Genomic DNA, 22,261 nt, shown 5'->3' with positions numbered 1-22,261 from the left:
AAGGTTTTTGAATACTGCAAATATGATACAAACATTCTGCTGAAATGAAACAAGATACAGCATGTACGAAATATCTTCAGACTGAAAAATGAATTCCACTCGGGTATCATAAAATGCCTAAAATATGTCATGGTCTAAAACAGGCATGTCAAGAAATACCTTTCAACAACATCATTCACATTGAAACATTAAACTTCAGCTTGAATGGCCAGCGCCAGTAAATGAATTTTAAGCGTTATTGATGAGACGTGAATGACAGAGCGAAGTAGACGTGAATTCCATTAATGAATTATATGTTAAAGTGATGCTTCTAATGCGATAATGTGAATGATGGTTATGTTCTGATGTGATGATTGCAACAAACTAAGACATTGGGATTGCTCTGGAATTTTGATGAGAATAATCAGAAATATGAATAACCAGAAACTTAAAGAAAGCTAAGTAATAATTCGATTTTTTGAAAAAAGGAGAACGGGTTTTTAAAAAGGCATAGTAACTTATGAAAAGCTGTCATTGTAATATGAATAGGAATGTTTGATTCTATAAATGGCGAAAAAACCTATAAATATGTATTCAGAACAATCTCGCCTCGCTACTGATATACCCAAAATCGATCCCAAGTGTGTGAGTCAACTTGAACACTAACAGTATCCTGAAAAATACATTGTGCCTATTTTTACCCGAATAGAGAATTACGTACCCAGTTGTTAGTCGACTGCGGATTGGGGTCGCTGTTAGGGAGAAGAAAGGAGTGGGGTTTGCAACCTCATCCAGTGAAGCCCTGTTGAAGACTGGAAGGGTTATATCCCTTTACGGAAAGCAATGTATAGGTATATATGCATATATATATATATATATATATATATATATATATATATATATATATATATATATATATATATATATATATATATATATATATATATATATATATATATATATATATATACATATATATATATATATATACATACATATATATTATTTATAATTTATATATATATATATATATATATATATATATATATATATATATATATATATATATATATACACATATATATATATATATTCTTATAAGTACTGGTGCAGCTGCAATTCTTAACCTGCTGGGGATGCTTCTGACTGGAAACCAATACGTCATAATACAAAAACAAAGGGTGATCTAAGTGAGAATTCAATAAGGAAAGGACTCAGAAAAGAAATTCCGGGACTAAATTGATTACATGTATTTACAGAAATCAGATGAATAAATTACAGGGAGTCGTGTACGCTAGGCTCTTGACACTTTCAGGTTAAAATTAACAACAGACAAAGTTCAGAGTGCCACTCAATAATGAGACATAAATAATTTCAGCTAGAAGGCTTGACTGATGGACGTAGGGCCACAGAAGGATATAGATGTTCTACAGCGTTCGCACACCCCTTCTGTAATGCGTGGAGAAGGAGGACGATCACTGGGTGAACCGAAAAACAGCTTAATTATCACGTGGAACGCTGAAGGCTCAAGGAATAACGTTAGGATATGTTCAGTTAAATTACCAACAAATTTCAGGGTCTAGCACAATGCAAGGCGAAAAGGTAAAAAGAAATTAAATAAGAGTAATAGATAAATGACCGAACACTCTCTACCACACAGTACCTTTCGTCCTCTAGCGAAACTCCTTGGTTACAGAATAAAATGACTCTCAGACGAGTCGGATCTTCTACATGTGGCACTTCAGGTAGCGCTCGGATGGTAAGGCGTCAGCCTGTAACAGACATCGCTTTCTTGCCGGCTTTCATAGTCTCAAGCAATTCAGGTGTCCTGGCTGAGGAGGGCGATTCCTGTTAATTCCGGCTTCGGGCAGTTTTACGTTTCAGCCTGGAAACGCAGATCCTGTGTGGGAAGAAGAGGGATCGGCCAAAGAGTGTCTTGGGACAAACAGCTTAAGACAAGCGCTTTGCGTAGGAGGCTTTCGTGAGGGAAAGTGTAGAACCTAACTCATTTAATGGGCAAAATTTAATTAGCAGGGAACCGGCTTAAGGCCGCTCCCTAATCTGGGTGTTATTTCCCCGAGTTTGAGCATGAAGGGATCCCAGCAAGTGAATACTTGTAGCAATATATATATATATATATATATATATATATATATATATATATATATATATATATATATATATATATATATATATATATATAACAACTGTTTGTGTGTATACTGTTGACAGTATGAATCATACCGTAAAAAGAACCATTGCCAATTTCACGAGTCGAGGTTCTAACTCTCTCCTACTTCTGTTTTGGCGTAAAAGGCTTTGATAATAGCGCATTCATGACTGATATAAAAGAATTTCATAAGCGGTTGTTGCCATGTATGCTTTTAGTATTCAGTTAATGGGGTTAATTTTGCTTCTGTGATTTTCTTGGTGATGTATTCATCATTTGGTGTAAACCTGCAATTATTATTTATAACTTTGTATATTTACCATTAGTGCGAGTTATCACACATTCATTTATTAAGCCTACTTGTACACTTTATGTATTCATTCAATAATTCAGCAATTATGATACTTGTCATCAGGGAATTAGTTGAAAATGCTTAGAGAATGTGCAGCAAAAACAGGTGAAAGTGGTTTATTTGAATGTACAAATCAGAAGTAATGTTATGACACATTTTCATATGCTAGAATTGACGTTTGTAACAAGAAATGAATACGGAATATAGGCAAATACATAGAGTACGTGCTTATTGACGTCCCATGCATTACTTGGGTACCAGAGATGGATGAAACATAAGTTGTAAAGGCACAAACTGCTCTTGTTACCTATGAAGTTCCTAGTGACCTCTCAGTTTGTAGACGTTGTGTAGGTATCACATCTTTGAAGCTAGAACGGATTTCTGTTCTAGCGAAATATATCAAGGTCAGTTACATTTAACAAAAAAGCAAAGGGTCAAGTAAAAAATAAAAATATATCCTCCGAAAGTTAAAAAAGAAAAAAAGGATATAATACTCAAAAGCAAATGGAAAGAAGGAAAAGATAATCAGATGGATAAACGACTGACTGATGTCTACTGTAGATCTCGCGAATAGTTTTATTTCATCCACGATATTTTTCACAAAAAATATTTTTTGAGGGCTTCCGAAAAAGTTAGTGCAATTCGCTGATAACCTTTTCAAACGTGGAATCTAATCTACTCTCTCTCTCTCTCTCTCTCTCTCTCTCTCTCTCTCTCTCTCTCTCTCTCTCTCTCTCTCTTAAATCTTTGGTACACTTTACGGGTTTGGGAAATTGATGATGACAATCTTATTTCGTTCCACTTTTGCTTCTGATTTTATTTTATTTTCCGAGAGACTGTACGTGAAACAATTCTCTCAATTGATGAAAGATCTTTTTCATATTTCAAAACGCAGTTTTGATTGCTTTTAATATCAAGGGACTGCTCACGGAATAAACCCGTGATATTTTATTTTCCACGCTAAAAAAAAACTTTTATTCTATTTTTAGAGGCGAATATTATGTAGTTTTTCATCTGCTTTTGGATGAACCTTTGATCTGAAGATGATCCTACGTATTGAGGCCGACAGAGTAGGAAGTTAGACGGCCTTAAGTGGTCCAGGATTTAAGGGGGATTAGATAATGAGAAGAATAAGGGAAAAACCAAAAAGGTTCATTTCACATCTTAACTTCTGGTTCTTTGGAGGGTTTCGGAGGGGTATTCAAATGGCTTACGGTAGGTGTGCTGAGAGAGAGAGAGAGAGAGAGAGAGAGAGAGAGAGTACCAAGTGGAAAATAATGCTGATGAGACCAGATCTAAATTCTAAGAAATCGACAGCGTTACTAATTAAGATGCGGAATGCGCAGCACAGGTGTCGTAAATAGTTCATTTCGCTTTACTTGAACAAAATGCTGAAAAGATTTAGCACTCAAAACAGGTAACAGTTATGACACTAACGAGGTTAATTAATTAGTATTAGCCGGACTACTCCTCATTCAATTAAGAAATTCTTTTCAGCTGAAAATGAACCAACCTGGAAATAGGAAGTGCTGGATTAGGCATGATTACCTAAAATGGGAACCACCTTTGAAAATCGACGCTGATTAATTCTGCTGAAATAAAAAGGGCAGAAGGGAGGCGCTGTGGGGGAGCCAAGTCTTTTGCTGTGAAGGGGGAGGGGGGGGGTGAGATACTCAAGGCTTGTCACTTTGTGAACATCAGTGTATTTATAACCATAATAACAGAGCAGATGGCATACGCATTTCTTGCAAAATTGCAATTAAATATAAAATGTTAGGCACTATATTGCTTTCCAATATATTTCGCTCTCAGTTTCATCTATAGGGACCAGGCTATATTGAGGATGTTGTTTCTGAATAGAAAGAAGCAGAAACTTCCACATCCTGGAAGTGGACATTATGGAGAAATGAAACAAATTGACCCAGGGAAGTCAAGTGTGCAACGAGGTCGAGAGGGAGGGGCAGGGCACAATCCAATAGCTCTTCGTTGGATGAGTCGGTAGAGCTGTGGACTGGAACTCGCTAGGCAGGAGTTCGAAACTGAATTCACTTCAGTTTCGTTGTAGCGTATCCTCCCTCTGCTTGAGCTTATTTTATGGGTATTACTTTTGGCATTGATCTCGAGAGCTCTTGGATTGTGACCTTAAGTATACCTTAGTTTTACCAGACCACTGAGCTGATTAACAGCTCTCCTAGGGCTGGCCCGAAGGATTAGACTTATTTGACGTGGCTAAGAACCAATTGCTTACTTAGCAACGGGACCTACAGCTTATTGTGGAATCCGAACCACATTATAGCGAGAAATGATTAAGACCCATTTCATGATGTATGAAAGTCGTCACGGGCAGATATGAGAATTTTATTCCATATAAAGACGAAATAAAACTGCATAAACGAGTAGGAGCTACTTACTTACGGCACTCAAGATGGAAATGAGCTGCTGCATCGAAAAAGCATATTCGAGAATCATCCCGAAGAAGCCAGCAATTTTCTTTGGCGGAGGAGGTCAAATAGTTTGGACATGATGCAAGGATCTGAAGAATCTCTAAATTAATATCAAGATCATTTAAAAGAACTTTATGAATACAGCAACATAAGATAAAAATCAATAAATAACGTATGTAATAAAGTGGTAAAGTAATGTAATAATATATTACTGAGGCTTCAGGAAATTATGTATGTTTTGTAATTTTGTAAATAATTATGATAAAAAATGTGTTTTAAAACTTCAATCCAGATTTCCCAGTATGTCATTCTTAAAGTACATTCAATCATAGTTGGATATTCATTTTCAGACATAAATATGAAAGTGAAGGTATAAAATAATAGTTAAACGGGTGCAGTTATAAGTCAGTCTCAAATACCAAATATAGCGGTAGGTGTTACCGTAAAAAATTTCCAGATTGACGAATTAAAATTTTACGTCAGAGACTTGAACATTTCCCCAAGGAAGGTTATGGAACGTTTCCTGTAACATTCAAGATCTCCTAAGACCCTAAAAGAAGTGGGAGTTTGTGTGGAATGTTTTGGAATTTCTTTTTAAACCTTGTTCGAGATTGCTTCAATTTATAAAGTGTCTGCCTTAGGAAAGAAGATTTATTTAATAGGAAAACCGGCTCGTTATTTTCACCAGCTGGCAGACGCTTTCCAGTTTCCTGTTCAGCTTTCTGAGAACTCACTGATTGCCCCGGAAGCCTCTCATAGAAATAAGCTCGAAACTTTTGATGTAGGAAATCTCTCCCTCTATGAACATAAGAAACTTGTAGAGGCCCTTCAGTGAATTTAAAGCCGTCAAATTTCTTATTATTTTGGTGACGCTTTTCCAAATGAGGAATAAGACCCAGTTCGAATCGATCCAAAGATCTGGAATTGCCGACAATATGCAAGCTTCTGGAAAAAAAAGTTAAGTATATCTTAGTTTAACCAGACCACTGAGCTGGTTAACAGCTCTCCTAGGGCTGGCCCGAAGGATTAGATTTATTTTACGTGGCCAAGAACCAATTGGTTACCTAGCAACGGGACCTACAGCTTATTGTGGAATCCGAACCACATTATGACGAGAAATGAATTTCTATCACCAGATATAAATTCCTCTAATTCTTCATTGAACTCCGGAGCATCTTTTGAGAGCTGAAGCCTTCCAAGAATCACTTAGACTGATTCTTCGGGGAGTTTTAATTTGTAGAAATATGGTTCAGATGTCCTTTATGTTGTGCACTGAGATTGAGAGTCACAACACAGGTCAGCCGGGAGACCCCCACCCCCCCGGGGATACCTTCACAGAAGGAACCTGGAACTCGGGGCAAGCCTTCCATGAGACGCAGGTAGAGGGTCTCACCTCACGGCTTCTTAGGAATTGGAATTGAAATATAAAATTTAGGCCAAAGGCCAAGCGCTGGGGCCTATGAAGTCTTTCAGTGCTAAAAGAGAAATCGAGAGTAAGGGAGGTTTGAAAGGTGTAACACGAGGAAAGCTTCCCAGTTGCACTACGAAACAATTTTTGGGAGAGAGTGGAAAGCAAAATGGAGGAAAGATATTAGGAACGGAGGTACAGTTTAAGGAGTGTAAGGGGTTGCAGCTAGAGGCTGAAGGAACGCTACGAAGAGCCTTGCGTAATGCCTGCAGTGCACCGCGAGAGGTGCACTGATGGCACTACCCTTCCTAAGGGGGCGGCTTCTAGGAGAAAGCATCCCTGGGAGAAGGTCTCCAACCGATACCCAGAGGGAGCTAGGTGTCAAAAGCAAATGTTATTAGACTAAAATTTTCTTTTGTATAGGTCCTCCTTTGCCCCGTTTTCTGTTATAGAGCTGAAAAAAGAGTACTAAAGATTCGGTAATTTTCAATTACGTTCGAGATTCATTAACAAAGATGTGTTAATTTTATACAATGAGGTTTTACTAATTTATAATGTCACTTATAAGCAAGTTAATAGCGATTTCTCGGAGGTTTAAGTAGTAGAATGTTCGAGTAATGGCTGAAGGCACCATGTATATAACTAAGGTACAAGATAGACAGTCAGTTAGCGGAGAAGGAGACAGACTATTAGAAGGAAACCTACCCCATCTCATATAGGAAGAAGACCCCAGAGCTTCCTTCAAAGGAATGAATTTTACTAGCAGTTGAGAGAGGAGCCGTTCTAGAGATAGAGACGACGTGTGTACACAAAAGCTCTGCTAGATCGCATTCAGTAAAAAGTGAAAACACATTGGAGTACAATAAATAATTTTATATTTTGCATTTTAGCAAATGTTTCACCTACATCACTTTATGAAGCCACTAGACCACTTACCACCATGAACCCTACCAGCAAGGTCCTCTTCAGGGCTTGCCTTCCTAGGAGGGAGGCTGGGTTCCTGCTAGGCTGAGAAGCATCCTCAAAGAAGGGTCTCACCATGGGCATACCTTGAAGGGGGCCTGTAGCCCCTCCCCCAGGCGTGATTACCCAGAGTGGGCTGAGGAACCCCTGTCAATGAGAGCCTCCTCAGTGACTGCCTTCCAAGGAGAGAGACAATGCTCCTGTCAGGTCAGGAAGTGTCCTCAGAGAAGGATTCACTGCAGGGATATGGGTCAAGACTCCCCAGTGATGGGATCCCTAGAGGAGAGTCTGTAGCCTTCTAATGCATGGCTGCTTTTGCAGAGTGACCCATATTAATGCCAACAGCGAGATTCTTTTCTTGGCCTGCTTTTCCAAGAGGGAGGCAAGACACCTACAAGGCGGGGAACATTCCCAGAAGTGGGCCTCATCGTATGGATTGGGACCAAGGCTTTTTAGTGAGTGATCCCTTGAGGAGGGTCTCTAGCCCCTCCCTCAGGGTATTTTCTCAGAAGGAGGCAGGGTACCCAAAGAATGGATGCCCTTTTTCAAAACTGCCTTCCCAAAAGAGAGCCTGGGCTCCTGCCAACCTGGGAAATGTCACTACAGGAGAGCATTGCCTTGGCCTTCTAAGTAAGGCATCCCTTGAAGAGGGCCCCCAGCCGCTCCCCTGGATATGCCTTTGCAGTAGGAGTCTGGGCACCCTGACTGGGAGTGTCCTCCTCTGTGGCTTCCTTCTCATGAGAGAGACATGGCTCCTGCCAGGCAGGTAAGTATCCCAAGGAGGGTTTCCAGCCTCTCTCCCATGATTCCCTCCCAGAGGAAGCCAAGGCAACCCCACCAGGTAAGTTCTCCTCCAAGGTCTCAGGAGGGAGGCAGGTCTCCATACCGAAAAACATCCCCACAAAGGGTGGGGGACCAAGGCTTCCTAGAAAAGGCGTCTATTTAGGTGGGTCTCCAAACCTTTCGGGTGCCCCTGAAATCCCTTGAGAAAGGCTCATCTGGAGGTCTTCTTATTTGGATGGTGGCACCCTTGGGCTGAAGCAGGGCCAGCTGGTTGGGTTGTGGCCATTTTGGCTTGCACTGGGAAGGCTTGCCAAGAAGGTTTTTTTTTTTTTTTTTGGCGTGTGTGTTAGACTACAGCATTAAGAAGCTTCATGATGTGTCAGTGCCAACCAGTCTGCTTGTTAGCAGGACTTTGATTCTGATCACTGTATGTTATTATTATTATCATTGTTATGCATCGATACTTCCAGGTTTGATCAATATATTTTCAAATATCTAGTAAGAGATATGCAACAGAAATAGCATAGCCACATCCGATGAGACATTTTTGATTATTATTCATTGTTATATTATATTTTCGTCACTACCTCTATATCATAAATTATCCAGATCTTCCCCCAGTTGAATTGCTTACCGACGTAGACATAAAACCCAGCTGATAATTAATAACTTGGTTCAAAATTTATTGCTTATTAATTAATCCCTAATCCTTTCTACAATGGTGAATTAATGTATGAGCAACTGAGCAAACGAACAAGCACTACAATAAACAGAGAACAAATTTGTTGTGTACTTGCCATCGTTTTAATTCCATACACACGTGTTCTTGAAGGATGTACATAGCATTTCGAAAACTTTTAATCATGCATTAACATTTAACTCAGTGCGCTACGACTTATACTTCCTAAGAGTTTGCTAAGGGTGTATCCAAGGAGTGATACAAGTAGGCATATGAAGAACCTGACTTTTATGTATGTCATTTAATTTTACCGTAACAGAGATTAATGAAGAGAAATTGATATATTATGCTCGTCATTCGAATTACTCTGGTTTTCTCCCGATATGTGAAGGCTACGTGTGCATGGTCTGCATTCGTCATAAACCATCGTAAGCTTTTATGATCCGATGTTCTCCCAAAGAAATACTGATGAATACATCAATAAGTTGGTGAGAGAATAGGTTCTAAGTTTCCTAACAAAAGTTTGAATGCTATACATGAGCTGATGATGAAGAGAACACTAACATGCAATTCTGAGCAAGCAAATCGTTTATCTCCTGCCAGCCAAACCATTGCTGAACGATTCTGAATTTCAAAAACTGCTCATACGAGTGATTCCTAATGAAGCAGTCTACAGGACACCGAATTTCTACACAAGAAAGAAGTCTCAAATTCAGTGAGCGCAAGTTCTCTTAAAGGGAGAACAACAAGTAATTAAATATGCATTGTCATTAAATATTCTTCGTGTGAAATTAAGTGTTTTATGATAATTCCTAGTAAAAATAATACAATGGTTTATTATCAGCGAGGGAGGGGGCGGGGGCAGGAGCCAATGGTGCGAGTAGCTCACATGAACCTCATAAACGCCCTGAAATCTATTTGACTGTAAATATCAATTTTGATCTCCACTCCACCATCAGTATGCTGAGTAAATCTTCGCCAGAAATGGTGAGCGTTGAATTGAACTCGTTAACCAAAAGTGGAGTCTGGCCAATAATCGCTTCGAATGAAATCTATTTAAACTGAACTTGCGGCGTGATGTCTTTTGCATATTTCTTCTATTTTCTGTGACGTGCAGAACAGGTTATTAAACCTTTATTGGCATGAACCTGTAAAAGGGATAGCGTTCATTTCGAAAGTAATTGAAACACGGACTTCTATATAAATATAGAAGTCCGTGTTAAAAGTTGGAAAAATAAATCACATAACTTTATTTGTCCAGTGCTTAAAATAAAACGGAAGCCATCACGGGAAAGTTCAGTTTCAGCGTTCTCTTTTTAAGGTTATTGACAGCGACGTTTCCATTGTATTGATAATGCAATAAACATGTATGGCAGTTGACGGAAGGGGTTGAATTTCATCATTATATTTACCAACCGCGACTTAGACAAAAATTTGCGTCTACTCCATAAGTTCCAAAATAACCGGAGGGATGGTAGAGGGCTTATTTCATCTGAAATGTTTCATGATCCATCGAGCCCCAGTGTTCAAATATCTCACTGAATTCAGTGTATCAAATCTATGCAGGTAAAGTTGTCAGGAAGCAGACCCCACTGCCCGAAGGTTCTTTATTAAGGGGAAAGGAAAAGACAAAAAAAAAAAAAGAATAAGCAGAAAGATAAGAATGAAGCAGAAAGAGGAAGGGTGAGACCGAGACTCATTCTTCCACACTCCATTGTTAGGAACTAACGTAGGTGAATTCCCTCCGGAAAATTATGAGTCTTAGTTGCCCCGAGATATTTTATGGGACTTTTGTTGTAACGCTCGATTGAAAAGAACAAAGAAGAAGAAGAAGAAGAAGAAGAAGAAGACAATCATAATATTTTTTTAAAGACATTAGTGAGGCTTTAAGCATGACTACGAAGCTCGCTTTCGACATCGATATCTGTCTAGTTGCAGTGAACAACAAGACACCGTTCACTGCCTCGTTTGACTTTCATCTGCTGAATCAAAGATGAACCTTTGGTTCAACTATCTCAAAGTAGTCTGTGAAGAGAAGTTAGCTAAAGTATGTTTAATCTGGAAGTTTGTGAGGAGGGCAGAAAGGCAGAACCAAATTGCTGGCAAGATGATATTCAGGAAGAAATCCCTTAATATTTGTTAAGTGCAGTTAAAAATGCAAGCATTAGTAAGGGCGTAACGCTCTGTTGTGGGCCTTTTGTTTCGGATGCGAAATGATGGCTGTTGTGGAAGGTGCCCTCAGTTGATACATCTCAAGTGACCAGTTAAAGGACGATAAAAGTTAAGTATATCTTAGTTTAACCAGACCACTGAGCTGGTTAACAGCTCTCCTAGGGCTGGCCCGAAGGATTAGATTTATTTTACGTGGCTTAGAACCAGCTGGATACCTAGCAACGGGATCTACAGCTTATTGTGGAATCCGAACCACATTATGACGAGAAATTAATTTCTGTCACCAGAAATAAATTCCTCTAATTCTTCATTGGCCGCTCGGAGAGTCGAACGCTGGGCCAATAGCGTGCTAGCCGAAAGCTCTACCCACCCCTCCATTGAAGAACTGAGGACTATAGAGAGAGTGACAAACTGTATTGGTTATCTTTGAAATTGTTCATCTTCATTATCACCTCATCGGAGAATGAATAATTTATTAGATTATCATTTTTGTTTTGTATGGCGCTCCCTAGCACCGTTTTCCGTTGATGCTAAACAAAATCAAATTCTTCAGTTTTCTCTTATATTCCAGAACCATTAACAAACTTAGAGTTAATTTCGTACATAAATTTAGTCAGAAGAAACAGCCTTTTATACAGAAATCAGTGAAATTTGGTTATCTGGAATAATGCTTAAAAGCAAGTTAGTTACGATTTTCTCTACGGAATTTCGTAATCTGTTAATTCAAGATATTTCCAGACTGCCTGAGTTAACCAGGAACACGTAATATCCGCTTGTGGTAACAAGCGTATACTCGGAATCATCGAGACTGGAGCACGCATATAATGGCTAAGGAGGAGAGGAGAGAGCAGAGCAGAGCAGAGCAGAGCAGAGCAGAGCAGAGCAGAGCAGAGCAGAGAGAGCAAGTAGACTGAAGGTCAAAGGAACTCCCGAAATTCCCCAAGTCGTCTCAAGCAAAACATGATACTTCCGTTAGTTGGAAGCGAGGAACCGTTCTAAGGATAAGACCACCCCTTCCCCGTTAACTAGTTAAAGTTAAGTATACCTTAGTTTAACCAGACCACTGAGCTGATTAACAGCTCTCCTAGGGCTGGCCCGAAGGATTGGACTTATTTAACGTGGCTAAGAACCGATTGGTTACCTAGCAACGGGACCTACAGCTTATTGTGGAATCCGAACCACATTATACCAAGAATTGAATTTCTATCACCAGAAATAAATTCCTCTAATTCTTCATTGGCCGGCCGGAGACTCGAACTCGGGCATAGCAGAGTGCTAGCCGAGAACACTAGTGCCACGCCACAAGTTAAGTTCGTCCAAACTGAAAATCATTGTGTTTTGATATAGGAATAAGTTTATACTCTAATCTTTTATTCAGTGCTTTAATTAGATTATTGTAACGTCACACCCCACAACCACCATACGGCCTTCTTTTCACTCTTTGCATGATACTTACTAAGGGACATTTTAGGGAGAAATAATTTGGTAGTGACAATACATACATATATATATATGTATGTAAATATATATATATATATATATATATATATATATATATATATATATGTATGTATGTATGTATGTATGTATGTATGTATGTATGTATGTATGTATGTATGTATGTCATTGATTGGGCGTGGTTCCATACGAGAAACGAGTCAACAGTCAGTACCATATGAATCTTTTAACTGAATCAAGGATTAACCTCCTACCTGAGAAAGTCAGGAGCTTCATACATCCGCACAAGAAACTAATCAACAGCACTTCGTCCTTCTCTTCTGTCATGTACGAATCTCCTACTTGAATATGAGACCCTTCTCTTCCAGTGCCTATTCCACGCCACCTACCTAGTATTTTCTCACTTTGCCTCCATCTTTCATTCTTATACTTCCAGTCAGTATACTAATCTCACAAACATATTGTCTTTCGTTTTCTCCACATGATCAGACCAACTCAACACACTCGTATTCATCCTTTTAATCACGATAATTTCTTTACCTTTTCTCCTGCTAATCTACATTTTTCTCATCCTTTTACGGTTTTTTTTCCATACATGTAATGTACAAAAAGTCCATTTTCAGAGCTTCAATTCTTTATTCATTTGCTTTCAAAGTCTGTGTAGACGGTAAGCCATGACTGATCTTAAGTCGAGAGCTGAGCCCTGAGCTGCTCGGCTAATGTCCACTTTTGATGATTGAACGTTCAGTTGGGCGAAGGATTGCCTCATCTCTATGTTCTTCGTTATGTAGCCTTAAGAAGCTTGAATTATTCTACATATTTTCCTGTCAGTGGATTTCAGCTTCATGAATAAATTCAGATGGGTTTAACAAATGATATTAGAAGGTAGTGGTCGTTATCATTTTTTAAACTGAGATTTCTTGTGTTTATTATTATATACTTTGACAGATGTGAAAATCGTTTTATTACGTTTCATGCTAAAGTTTTCCTTTTTATTTGCTTCTGAGCCTTGAAAACTTCAAAATATATTTAACTAAATTGGTGAGATGGAAACTAGACTTCTTCCTTTTAAGTACATGACACTCATAGGTGATATTTCTACGTTTTTTATCAAACAAGAAGACGATGGTACTACGTTATACCTTCACATAAGTTTAAAAGGGGTGATGTAGACGAACAGAGCATAATTAAGCTTTTAAATATAATATGCTATTCAATATTTATGAATATCATTATCATTATTATTCAAAATATGCATAAATCCCAAAGGAACGAACGTTCATACTCAGGCTTTGAAGTGGGATTAGCGCTATGTATGGGCGATCTCAAACTTATAATTTTATTGTAAAATATATTGAGAAAAAGAAACCCAGTGGATGACTAAAGTGAATATATATATATATATATATATATATATATATATATATATATATATATATATATATATATATATATATATATATATATATCAGTTGGTAATGATTATTGTCTTGATTAATTCCTTAACCATGATAAATTGAAACGTGGACTCAACGTACCTCATCGCCTATCTCAGGTCAAGGATGGGTATTGAATATTCCGCTCCTGTCATTAAGGAACCGTAATAAACCTTTGACATCATGATTGGTCAAAGCTTGTCAACTAGAGTCCTACATATTCAGGCTAAAGAGATTATTTATAGCGTTTCGAAGTATTTTGCGTCACGAGGTCCGGCTACTAAAGTTTCTGGGGAAAGCTCTTACAGCGGCAACAACAAAAGTCAGCAAAGTTACAGGTGATACCAACGAAAGTCAGCAAAGTTACAGTTGAGGGAATCACCAAGGAAGCACGAGACACCGAACGTTTATTTATGAAGGCAGTTGTCGAGATAAAAAAAAAGCAAAGGTCTAAAACTGTCACTAGTTTAGATGTTTCTGACGAATGTGCGCTTCGAATAACAGTCCTCAAACTCTGCGTAAGAAAAGAAATTCCGACCATTGATACAGTAACTGACATGAAAGGGAACATAGATTTCACTGATTACCAAGATTCGGTTAAAGAAAATTAGAAAATAAATTAGTTTCGTTATAAAAACAGGATGAGGGAGGTAATTTCTAATGGTACGGCCTGATATGCAGGGGTTTGAAACGAGATTATCTTTGAAGGTCCTTATGATTTTTTGTTTATGATTTCCAAAGGAGATTACTGTAACAACTAGGCGTACAACAAACTTGAAGATGTGGCAACGCCTCGACCCTCACTATAAAATAGATTTAATGAAAACGAGATATAGTAAGTAAGTAGCCAGTATTCCTACACATTTTCTTTCTTCCATCTTACTGTCCGCCCTCCCAACAATCGTTTCATAGTGCAACTGCCAGGTTTTCCTCCTGTTACACCTTTCAAACCTTTGTGCTCTCAATTTCCCTTTCAGCGCTGAATGACCTCATAGGTCCCAGCTTTGGGCCTTGGGCCTAATTTCTGTTGATACTTCCACTGAGGTGGCTATATACCCAAGAAAGAAAAGGAGTAGTAAGGGGTCAAATAATCTAAGGTACGAGGTGAAAACAAACAACAACAACAAAAATTAACCAAGTTCACTGCAAAAGAAGTAAATTGGAACAATCTTCAATGCACAAAAGACTTTACAAGTGATAAGAAAAACTAATAAACAGATGAATGCCTGAACGCTTCTTGACAAATAAACGGTGGATTTTATCTTAGCCTCGAAAACGAGAATAGGAAGACGGGTAAACAGTCTGTAACATGTCACGTAAAGGAGAAAGGTGCTTGTCAAACCAGCTGGTGATGAGTTTGACTGTTCCTGATAACTAAGTCGGGGTGAGGGGGAGGGGGTTGGCAGCCTGCGGCGCGGAGGATAAGAGTATGATGCATTGGTGTCTTATTTTGCTGTCATTGTTTCTCTGGCAAGGCCTCTCCAAAAATAGAAACGTTATTGTTCTGCAGTTGACATTTACCATCCCTTTTTCGTCTCCCTACCTGCTCTCCCTCTCTCTCTCTCTCTCTCTCTCTCTCTCTCTCTCTGATTTAAATTTGAAGTTATAGTCTTTACGTGTCCATCTTTATGTAAAATGTGCTATCCAGTTCCCTCTATCCCCCTTTCTCATAAAGTATTGCTCTTGAGAGCAGCGTAGTTCCTCGTTTGACCGGTCGGTACCGTTCTCGGCTAGCACTCTGCAGGTCCCGAGTTCGAATCTCCGGCCGGCCAATGAAGAATTAGGGGAATTTATTTCTGGTGATAGAAATTCATTCCTCGGTAGAATGTGGTTCGGATTCCACAATAAGCTGTTCCTCGTTAGGCGAGTCGATAGATTTGTGGACTAGCACTCGCTAGGCCCGAGTTCGAGTCTCCGGCCGGCCAATGAAGAATTAGAGGAATTTATTTCTGGTGATAGAAATTCATTCCTCGGTATAATGTGGTTCGGTTTCCACAATAAGCTGTAGGTCCCGTTGCTAGGTAACCAATTGGTTCTTAGCCACGTCAAATAAGTCTAATCCTTCGGGCCAGCCTTAGGAGAGCTGTTAATCAGCTCAGTGGTCTGGTTAAACTAAGGTATACTTAACTTGAGAGCAGCGTTCAACTATAAAATAAAGGGACAGTGAGGTTAGCTGAAACTAAAAGGAACAAGGCTGTCAGAGAGGCAGGAGGCTTTCAGTTTACCCGTAACCTTTCCTGATGCGAACACCCTTTTATATCCAAGGACAGATAAGTTTCACAAACAGGTGGTATGAAAATAGAATATAAAAAAAAATCGTAGACAACAAAGCTTTAAGAAAAAAATACTAGGTGTCACATGGGAGGATGGAGTTAGAAAACACACCACAGGGAAAATTAAGAAAGTTTCATACGGAGATGAGACATAGTGATGAAAGACAGATGGAGATAGCTTGAGAGAATAGCACATTATGTTATCAGCTGCTCTACTGTGGCCAACAGAAGACTTAGAAGTTCCAGGTCTACAAATATATATATATATATATATATATATATATATATATATATATATATCAGTATATATATACATATATATTATATATATATATATGTATATATATATATATATATATATATATATATGTATATATATATATATATACATATATATATATATAATATATATGTATATATATACTGATATATATATATATATATATATATATATATATATATATATACATATATATATATATAATATATATGTATATATATACTGATATATATATATATATATATATATATATATATATATATATATATATATATATATATATATATATCAGTATATATATACATATATATTATATATATATATATATATATATATGTATATATATATATATATATATATATATATATATATATATATATATATATATATATATATATATATATATATATATATATATATATATATGGGATTGGCACGATACACGTACACATCGTTACAGGGGTCTAAGCGATGTCAGGCAGGGCAGCCGATCGAGGCTACGGCCTACCCCAACGCCAAATCAAAGTCCTTCGTAAAGAAGGCATCGTGCTTACCCCATATAGAAAATGGGAAAAAAAGCACGTTAAAACGAAGAAGAAGAAGATATATATATATATATATATATATATATATATATATATATATATATATATATATATATATATACATATACAGTATATATACATATATATATATTATATATTTACATATATATTATATATTATATATATAATGTTGTTTGTACATGTGAGAATAAACAGTCATGTATTAAACGATTTTTTCGCAAAATCTGATTTTCATAAATCAGATGTCAGTCCAACTAAACATTATGAGGTAATCTTTTTTTATACTGTTTAATATTAAAACGAATATTTTCATACAGTATTTTGGCCATTGTGCCCTATTTCAACGAAATTAAGGTTTAAATTGAGCAATATTAACACACAAAATGAGAGAGCTTTCGGGGCATAATTTATGATTATTTTTAGCTAATATTTTTGCAACAGAAATTGTCTCCTTATTTCAGCTAATTAATTTGGTCTTCAACTGGAGCACTATTTATAGGAAAAGCAACAAAGGGCTAATAATAGAGAGAGAGAGAGAGAGAGAGAGAGAGAGAGAGAGAGAGAGAGAGAGAGAGAGGCCTTGTCGATTAATTATTAAAGATTAATCCTTTGGAAGAGAAGGTAAATAAGACGGGATTAATCTGGATTAATGAACTTTTGACTGCTCAGAAATCCGACTCAGAATCAACGTTGTTTATTTCGGCTGGAGTAGTGGCGTCACTTTTCCCAAAGTTGTTTGAATGATATGATTACTTATGCTGTTAGGATATGTAATTCTATCTGAATGAGATCAGATTAAGTGAAATTATTGAAAACTTTAAATCAATTATAGTTTGATGGCCTTTTTTTTCTTGATTGCATCCGATTTCAGCTAATATTTCTTTCAATCTCAATTTTGAGTAGATTTTTAATAGAACTTTCACTTAAATTATCTTATGACAATTCAATATATTTTACTTGAGAATTATATTGGAAATCTTGAGTAATTTTCAGCTAATCTTTAATTTTTTTTATATCTATAAGAATAAGTTTGATGCCCGCAAGTCTGCTACATCCCAGTTTGAATCCACTGAAATATACCCTATCCTCCGGTTGTTCCATCAAATGACTCATTTTTTCTTCTCTGTCTACAAGCTATGGTAATCTCACTCTCTTTCCGTCTTCCCTGATTTCCATTGCCTTCTTGGAGGCTGCTCACTGCCTCCAACTCTTTGACTTTCTTCTTCCCCTTCATCGTTGGACGGGTCGGTATAGTTCTCGGCTAGCACTCTGCTGGGCCCGCGCTCTCGCCTCCGGTCGGCCAATGAAGAATTAGAGGAATTTACTCCTGGTGATAGAAATTCATTTCTCGGTATAATGTGGTTCGGATTCCACAATAAGCTGTAGGTCCCGTTGCTAGGTCACCAATTGGTTCTTAACCACGTAAAATAAGCCTAATCCTTCGGGTCAGCCCTAGAAGAGCTGTAGTCAGCTCAGTGGTCTGGTTAAACTAAGATATACTTAACTTTTTTCTTCATCAACTTGGAGTACTTTGCATAAAATTCTCAGCTCTTGATGTGAGCGCAGGATTTTGTTTTATGGTCGAGACAGGCAGTCGTCCAAAACATTACCAGTTCTTCACGGTAACGTGTGTTTTTACGAGATAAAGCAGTGACAGAAACGCCTTTTGAAAAGAGACAGGTTAAATTCGCGGTCCCAGAAGCGAAAGGCTTGAAAGACGGATCGAGACCTGGCCACTTTTGAGTTTTTCGTTTTCACTTTTTATCTGTAGAACTACGAACCCTTGGTGTGTAGAACGAGGATGTGAACATGTATACAATGAAAAAGGTCTTGGGGGCACTACCCAAAGAAATATCCGTAAACCAAGAATGCGAAGTGAATCTAAACAGGAATCACGATTGAATGAAATGATAGGTAAAAGGAACGATTTGCTTGCAAAGTTCCTCGTTGGACGAGTTGGTAGAGTTCTCGGCTAGCACTCCGGCCAGTGAAGAATTAGAGGAATTTATTTCTGGCGATAGAAATTTATTTCTCGCTATAATGTGGTTCGGATTCCACAATAAGCTATAGGTCCCGTTGCTAGGTAACCAGTTGGTTCTTAGCCACGTAAAATAAGTCTAATCCTTCGGGCCAGCCCTTTCTAGGAGAGCCGTTAATCAGCTTAGTGGTCTGGTTAAACTAAGGTATACTTTTTGTTGTATGAAAAGCAATATCTTTTTCTTTTGGATTCTATTTACTTCCTTCTCCTCGACTTCTTCTCAAAGTATGTTTTCTGCTTTCTCGCCAAGAAGTTAGCCCCTCTTTGTTCTATAGCAGCAGAATCGAGAAGTAAATCGTTTAAAAAACAATGCTAAATGTATAAGAAAAAGACTCCTGACCGCACCAGCTGTCGTTTGCCATCCATAAATCTCGTTTCCTTCAGTGTCAAGCCCTGCTGACACTGAATTAGATGATTTATGTTTTTATGTGGAATTAGATTGTCGTAAGGGTGCTTATCCATCCGGGCTTTGCTAATGGTTATATACGCAACCTTTCAGAAATATCTAGCAGAGATTTTTCTTACTATGAATGAAAATTCTGAACATGTTAATACCTGGATCTCGCGCCATCGTCAACAGTCCTCATAAATCCCTTTCATTCCTACAAATTCCCCTCTCTCCTAAATCTATTTGACCTCATCCCAGTTAAGCCCCCTTTCTCGATCCTTCCTTTGACCTGCAAGGTCTCAGCGTTTGTTTCGCAGCCATCTGTCTCCATCTGTCTTAAGCCTTCTGACGTGACGCTGAATATCTTTCCACATTCTTATTCAATTCTTTCCCCGTTATTTCTGTGCGGCATCCCACCCCACCGTGCGTAAGCTTAAAAATACACAAACATACTCGTATGTGTGTGTGTATAGGCTATATATGTATATATATATACATACGTGTATGTGTGTATATGTGAATCTGTAATGGCCAAAAACTCCTCTTAGCTTCTCGATTTCTTCAAACCCTGGCTTTTGTTGCCTCTAAAAAGCATTGAAGTCTTGGTCTACATTTTGTATAAAGGGCTTGGTCGTTACAAGCGCATCTACAAATATGCCACGTAATCGAGAAGTTGAGGCCTTATTTTGAATATTTCAAACGAACATACGTACATTATATGTATATATATAATGTGTATATATATATATATATATATATATATATATATATATATATATATATATATATATATATATATAGAGAGAGAGAGAGAGAGAGAGAGAGAGAGAGAGAGAGAGAGAGAGAGAGAGAAGTATACCTTAGTTTAACCAGACCACTGAGCTGATTAACAGCTCTCCCAGAGAGGGCTGGCCCGAAGGATTAGACTTATTTTACGTGGCTAAGAACCAATTGGTTACCTAGCAGCGGGACCTAAGCTTATTGTGGAATCCTAACCACATTATACCGAGAAATGAATTTCTATCACCAGAAATAAATTCCTCTAAAGAAGCTGCACCGAAGACAAGTAAATGCTAACGGAAAGACTCATGAATAAATGGATCTCATAATAAAAGACACAGACGAAGGGATGCCATCCTCTTTTGTTTCAGTTGGCATTCTCAAGAGTTGGTGAATATCAGGTAGAGGGCCGAGGAAGGTTTGAAAAGAAAGCGACGGCGAATGAGAGAACGTCTGGAGTGTAATTAAAAGGCTCAGGAATAGAATGGCAGCGGGGGTACAGGTGAGGTGGTCGGTTAATGCGATGATTAATGTGACGATACGTAGCTGAGTGGCTGACTAGGATGTGTAGTGTGTGTGAGTGTGAAGGAAACATTTTTATGAAAAGAATGAATGAGTAAATGCTCCTTTGTGTATAGGTACAGTTAAACGGACGAGACTTTAAGGAAACATTTTTACGAAGAGAATGAATGAATAAGTGCTCATTTGTATACGGGTACAGTTAAACGGACGGGACTTTAAGGAAACATTTTTACGAAAAAAATGAATGAATAAGTGCTCATTTGTATACGGGTACAGTTAAACGAACGAGACTTTAAGGAAACATTTTTACGAAAAAAATGAATGAATAAGTGATCATTTGTATACGGGTACAGTTAAACGAACGAGACTTTAAGGAAACATTTTTACGAAAAAAATGAATGAATAAGTGATCATTTGTATACGGGTACAGTTAAATGGACGAGACTTTAAGGAAACATTTTTACGAAGAGAATGAATGAGTAAATGCTCATTTGTATACAGGTACAGTTAAACGGACGAGACTTTAAGGAAACATTTTTACGAAGAGAATGAATGAATAAGTGCTCATTTGTATACGGGTACAGTTAAACGGACGAGACTTTAAGGAAACATTTTTACGAAAAAAATGAATGAATAAGTGCTCATTTGTATACGGGTACAGTTAAATGGACGGGACTTTAAGGAAACATTTTTACGAAGAGAATGAATGAGTAAATGCTCATTTGTATACAGGTACAGTTAAACGGACGAGACTTTAAGGAAACATTTTTACGAAGAGAATGAATGAGTAAATGCTCATTTGTATACGGGTACAGTTAAATGGACGGGACTTTAAGGAAACATTTTTACGAAGAGAATGAATGAGTAAATGCTCATTTGTATACAGGTACAGTTAAACGGACGAGACTTTAAGGAAACATTTTTACGAAGAGAATGAATGAGTAAATGGTCATTTGTATACAGGTACAGTTAAACGGACGAGACTTTCAGGTACTGGGATATGGCAATAATTAATGTACCGCGGATAGAGCATTCGATGTGATAAGAGAGTAAAGCGGGAAGATGACGACCAATGGGAGAAAGAATTTTAAGTATAAACAAAGCTATATTGAGCCTTGTTTATTTGATAAAGAGGATACATGGGGCAGAGAGCAATATTTTGAGAGTGATTAGACATTTTGCGGAATGGTGAAAAAAGATGGAGAATATGTCTCCTAGAACCTATAGTATCATCAGCTGGTAGTAAATGGAAACTGAAAAGTTTGGTAAAATAGCCTGAAAGTATCTGTAAGCTTGGAAAGTTTTAAGAAGATATTGGCAAGATTAAGGTACAACACAAAAGTAGAAATTACTACATATCTCTAGTGGAGTAAAAGTTTGAAGCAACTGCCTTTGCTAGTCTCTGAAAAGAAGGCAAATAAACTGGAAGAGCAAGAGGGAGGCATGTGAGCTAAGTCTTCCCTGTCTCTCCAGAAATAAAGAGGACAACATATGTAATCATATATTATAAATATACGTAGTCATCTTATGAAAACATTCCACATCAACCCAGACCAATATGATGTTCCTT

This window comes from Macrobrachium rosenbergii, chromosome 4, assembly GCF_040412425.1.
Source record: "Macrobrachium rosenbergii isolate ZJJX-2024 chromosome 4, ASM4041242v1, whole genome shotgun sequence".
Lineage (NCBI taxonomy): Eukaryota > Metazoa > Arthropoda > Malacostraca > Decapoda > Palaemonidae > Macrobrachium > Macrobrachium rosenbergii.
Note: the sequence above shows the minus strand (reverse complement) of the source record.